Here is a 5777-nt window from a genome sequence, read left to right as displayed (position 1 = left end):
TTGTCAAGTTGTCACAACAACCTTCGGGAGATACCTCTGTTTTAGAAGCAACAGGATCAACTTGGCTCACAGAATCTTGGAAAGTTATATTGGTTTCTCAATGAGACACCTTTGTATTCTGGGACTCACCATATGTCTGGATTAATGAAGGGAAAGCCACAAAAATTCTATGGATGAAATTGCCCATCTAAGCCCAACATTATAATACTTTCTCCTGATGTTCTCAATCCTGTTTATACCCATAACTATAACAACCCACCCATGAGGAAGAGGGTACGAAAGATATTGATATTTGTATTTTTGTGATCTTACCATCCATGGTCCAAAATGCACCTATAAGACCCAGTTTCTAGCTATTCCATATTTCCATGATTCAATTCAAATTTGTGCCTTGAAGTTCTTGATTTATTTGAAATTTCCATTTTCGATGGAGACACTTTAGGTCTATGCAGTGGACATTTAAAGACTTTCCCAAGAGACTGTCTCTTTTGATTGCACAAAAGTCCCTGTGATCAAGCCACACCTGAGATGAGTCACATCAGCATCTCCAGGGCTGAAATGCAAGGACGGGGAATAGTTTGTGAAATTCAGAGTGTAAGCAAGATTGAAAATGCCTGCTATCAGGAGTTTCTTTGTCCTGCTTCTTTTTCAGTTTCAGACACACCCAATCATGGGTCACCCAAAACCTCTTGCTCTCAGAAACAGACAAGAGGACAAGTTCACTTCTCATTGCAGAGGGAAGTTGACTCTACTCTCACCCAGGAAGCCATCACGTAAGGAAGGGCTCTTGGATCAACACTGAGTGTTCCTGGTCTTCGTTTACGCATCTTTTCAATAAAGAGCATGTGGAATAGGGTTTTTCTCTGGTGAAGGGCTTGTATTTGGGAAACCTCAAGAGTCCCCTTACAAAACTCAAATGTGATGGCAACAGTGAGTTTTATGATTAAATTATCAGTTAATAATTTAGGAAGTATAAATCCTGAGGTTGTGACTCTCTGAACAAAGTTAACACAAGGAAGAGAAAGAGAACCTGCAAACACGTCTGTAACTAGGACTCCAGTCCATCACAGGAGGACGCAGGGACCCACTCCCAGGTCTGGGCTTGTAGTTAAAAGGCCTAGGGTTGGGGTTCAGCACTGTGCTCACTCAATCTGCAGGAGCCAAAGCAGCCAGAGTAAGACAGAGAAAAATGGTGAGCTCTGTGTGTTAGTGAAAAGAACCAGTGCCCAAGCACTTCTCAAAACCCTCATGGGCTTCACGAAAGAGTTGGTAAAATTGTGGAATACTGTGGATACTGTAATATTAAGAATGAGAGTCAGAACGCCACGTTAAGTTCCCTTTTTTTGCTTCAGAAGCTAACATATTTGTAACATAGTCTTTCCTTATTTGGACCACATACATGTCAAAGGAGAAGAAAGATTTTTATTTTTTTCTCTGCTATCTAAGTTTCCTATCATTGTCATCACCACTTTTTCCTCTTCTTTTTAATGTCTTCTTTTATCAGTCTTATTCTTTCCTAAGCCTTCCTCTAGTATAACAATTCCCAAATGTATACATTTAGCTCAGACTTATACTCTAAGCCTCAGATTCATGTACCCACATGTCTACTTGACTCCTGTGTTTGGAAATCCTGTAGTCATCTGTACCTCATCAATCTGGGTGCTGGAAGCACAGTTGTAGGACAGAGGAACTGAGAATTACCACCCCCCCACTCCCTACCTTCCCACACTGGGTAGTGGGAGTGAAGACTTGTGGTTTTAAGCTTCTGGTAAGGGACATCAGTAAGGTGTTGTTTCAAATAAAAATGAACTAAAAGTGGGTACCATTGCTAGCAGGTCGGGCTTGGAGGTGGAATTTCCAGGGTAAGGAGAAAGATGGGAGCTTGGGTGATGAAAGGCTGGGTAGAAAGTTTAAGAGGAGCAGGAGATATGTGGGGACTGAGTCTACCCTGGTGTAATATTAAGTGAATTCCTTTCAAACCAGGTCTTCTGTTTCTAGTTTTTCACTCTCTATATTACTATGGAAAGGAATACATTCTCACAATTTCCCCCTTAGCTCCTGATAATATCTCCTCTAAGTCAAACACATGGTTCTCTTGAGATTTTCTAAGTGTTTGATATTTGTTCATTTGAGAGAATAATTCATGGAGCATCTCATATGTGCCAGGCACTATGCTAAGTGCCAGAAACATAAAATGGGTTAAATAAAATAGACATGGGCTGTGTCTTTGAGGTGTTGAAAGGATACTCTAAAGAGTTAAACATTAAATATTAAAATAAAAAAACACACATTCACAAAGTAATTACAGTGGTCACAAACACTACGGTAAAAAAATATATAGAATTCTGTGATTGAGAATATTGTGGAAAAGCTACTTTAGATGGAATGATCATAAGAAGCCTCCCTGACTTTGAAGCTGAGACTGTGAAAAGTAGACTGGAGTGCTCCAGGCACAGAACAGTCATTGTCAAGGCCACTAAGAGATAAAGGGCTTGTGTGCTGGAAGAACTGAACAAAGAAAGAGAGACAGGAGATGAGGTTAGTAGAACACCATGTAGGGCCACTCAAGTCACATTCTGTTATTTGGATTGTACTTAAATGCCATAGCAAGCCATCCAATTGTCATACGGGGACATGGGAACATTTTAAAGACATGGTTGTAGCTGGTGAGTAAGTGGCAGGAGGAGAGGCAAGGAGGTTGTTATAAGGAAGCTGTTGAAAGAGATGATGATGAAGACAGCACTGGTGGAGAAAACTGAAAAAAATTCAAGGTACATTGGTAGATGCCAAATCAATAGTATTTGTGGATAGATTAGTTGTGAGTTTGATGGAAGGAGAACTAAAGGCTGACTCTTAGATTTTGACTGGAGTATGGGATGGATACTGGAACCAGTTGCCAACATGAGAAATTAAAGGGCAAGGCTATTTGGGAGGAATAGAAATCAAGTGTTTAGTCTCAAACATTAAGACTGTGATGTTTGTGGGATAAAACTTTCAAGCAAAGATGTGAAATAGACCTGTGGGTGCGTGACTCTGAAGCTCTGTGAGGTCTGCCAAATGCATGTATTTGGGAGTTGTCACAATAGATGAAGCAACGGGAAAGGATGTGACTGCTTGGGCTTCCTCACAGCATGGCAGTCTAAGGTAGTCTCCTCACATGTCAGCTAGCTTCTTTCAGAAAACAGGTTCAAGAGAGTCAGGCAAAAGCTGAAAGTTTTCTTATGACCTCATGTCAGAAGTTCCATTATAAACTGTGAAATTTTACACTTTGATTGGACTTTTTCCAAGTTCCTCTCTGCAGACTACTTAACTGTGTCTGATTCTTCCAGACTCCAGGTTTAAGCTGAGATTGTTTTTTTTACTGGGTCCATATTTAAATCACATTTTAAAATGTGAAATTTTTATTACAAAATATACCTTAAAAAAAAGTAAAAACTGAAAGATAATGCATAATTGCAGAGACCTCTTTCTTGGAAGGACGGCAGAAAAGTCAACACAGAAATCAAAAGAGAATGAATAGAAAATAGAAAAGCCATTTTTCAAAAGATAGACGTTATTTAACACCAAACACACAAAATCTAATATGGACCTTGTTCCTAGTTTGAGTTACAAAATAATCCCTAAAAGTGGTTTCACAAATATAACAGCTTCTCTCTCCCTCTCTTTTACCCAATATTTCATTTTTAAAATTAGCATTCTCTCTCCCTTTTCCTAGGATTGTTCATTTCCAAACCACATTTTTTAAAACAAGACACCAAAGACATACAGTATTTTTCCTCTTTTAAATGTTTTCTCTGTATTTAATTAAATTTCAGATCCAGATATTCTACCAGTCTGTCTAGACAGCCACTGAAATTTTATTAAAATAGTTGTGCACATAATTATTTCAGCAACATGTTAGGGTTATTGAGACTACAGTATTTAAGTACATAAACTTTTTTATAATAAACGTTTTTTTATAGTGAACTTCTGGCTCTGGTCCTAATGATGAATGTGTCTCACCATTTCTATACTAATTTTTATTCCAAGGAATGTTTTTAATGCTACAATGACTGGAGTTAAATCATTTTCTTTATCTTTTCAAATAGTATCAAGTAGAAAATGCCATAAAGTTAAATATTGAGTGAAAAGATTGCATTTCAAGGACATGTTGGGAGCACAGACCTTGGACACCAAGGACTAATTTGAAGAATATCTCTGGTTCTCCTCCAAGGGCGGCAGGTTGGTGTTATGAATAAATAGGAGATGAAACACATCCTGAGAACAAGCAAAGTTCTATGAGCCATAATTAGAGTACTATCAAGGCACATTGCCATTTTTTAAAACAGATAAAATTACTTGTAATTCAAAAGAAGATAGAATAAAACAACTTTGTCATCCCTACACTTTGGGAAAGAAATATTTGAAATCATCTGAACTATTGAAATGTCAAAGTTTCACCAGTATCTATATTGTTCAAAATTAGACATTCTATGAATGTTTATTGAGTCTTCTAGAGTTCTTTAGAAGATTAAGAACACATGTCTGAAAAACTTTCATGTTAAATTATCATAGCCATACTTTTTGGCAGAAATTGCAAATTGGATATCCATAGGCCAAATGTAGCCCTCATGTGTATTTTATTTGACCCACATCATGTTAAAAATAATTGAAAGAGTTCATCCAAAATTATTCACTCATATATTCAGCAAATATTTACTGAGTGCCCACATACATGCCAAGCTCAGTACCAGATAATAGAAATACTACAGTGAAAAAAGACATGATTCCTGCTGTTATGAGGCTCAGAGTCAAGAAAAGAAGACAGATAATCAAACAAGACGTTAGGAACAGTCAAGTAAATTACTATAAAGTCAAGGGCAACTTGGATGCATACAATAACTAGTGTTTATTGAACAATTACTATGCACTAGAAATTGTACCATATCATGTGCTTTACCACATTCAATCACATAACAGTCCTATGAAGTAAGTACTGTTATCATCTCTATATTTCAGATGTCTGAAGCACAGACAGTTTCAGTAATTTGTCCAATATCATAAAACTATTAGTTGTTTGAATTCAACAGTTTGATTTGTTTATTCTGGATCATATTCTCGAATCACTTATTTCAGGAAGGGAACATGAGTAGTCTCATGACATAAACAACTATTCATATTTCATTGGGGATGCTAAACTGTTCTATTAGCAATAATCACACCTCAGATAAACCTTATTGGCTACAATACTGTCACTGCACAAAGCTGCTAAACTGTTTTCTAATATGTTTTTCTTATTTTAAAGTATGGATAGTATATTGGTGGTATAAAGAATGGGTGTAGACTTTGAAGCTAGTTAGACCTCAATTAGCAGTTGAATCTGCCACTTTCTAGTTTTATGGCCCACATGACCTTCACTCTGTGGTATTACACTGTAATTATGTTATGCTCCATGGCAAAAATGACTTTACAGATGTAACTAGACTTCCAAGCCAGTTGACATTAAAATACAGAGATTATCCAGATGGGCTTGCCCCAATCATATAAGATGTTTTAAAAGTAGACAGCTTTCTCTGGCTGGAAGAAGAAGAGATATTGCAGAAGTCAGAGAGGTTAGAAGCATGACTCAATGTGCTGTTGCTGGCTTATTGGGTGCCGGATATATGTCCCACAGTGTCCTTGGTTTTCAGTAAATAGTGTATTCTAATGTCAATTAAATCTTCATAAAGTCCATCTATGTTGTCATAAATGGCAATATGTCATCATTTCTTATGGCTGAGTAGTATTTCATTGTATAT

General features: G+C 37.2%; 1 pseudogene; it reads right to left on the bottom strand.

Moving 5' to 3' along the window:
• Positions 1 to 5130: 5130 nt before the first annotated feature.
• LOC136321542 (U4 spliceosomal RNA) lies at positions 5131 to 5246 on the bottom strand (annotated as a pseudogene).
• Between the last annotated feature and the right edge of the window lie 531 nt (positions 5247 to 5777).

Source organism: Saccopteryx bilineata, chromosome 1 (genome assembly GCF_036850765.1).
Source record: "Saccopteryx bilineata isolate mSacBil1 chromosome 1, mSacBil1_pri_phased_curated, whole genome shotgun sequence".
In the NCBI taxonomy this organism is placed as follows: Eukaryota; Metazoa; Chordata; class Mammalia; order Chiroptera; family Emballonuridae; genus Saccopteryx; species Saccopteryx bilineata.
Note: the sequence above shows the minus strand (reverse complement) of the source record. Positions and strands in the feature narration are given on the sequence as shown.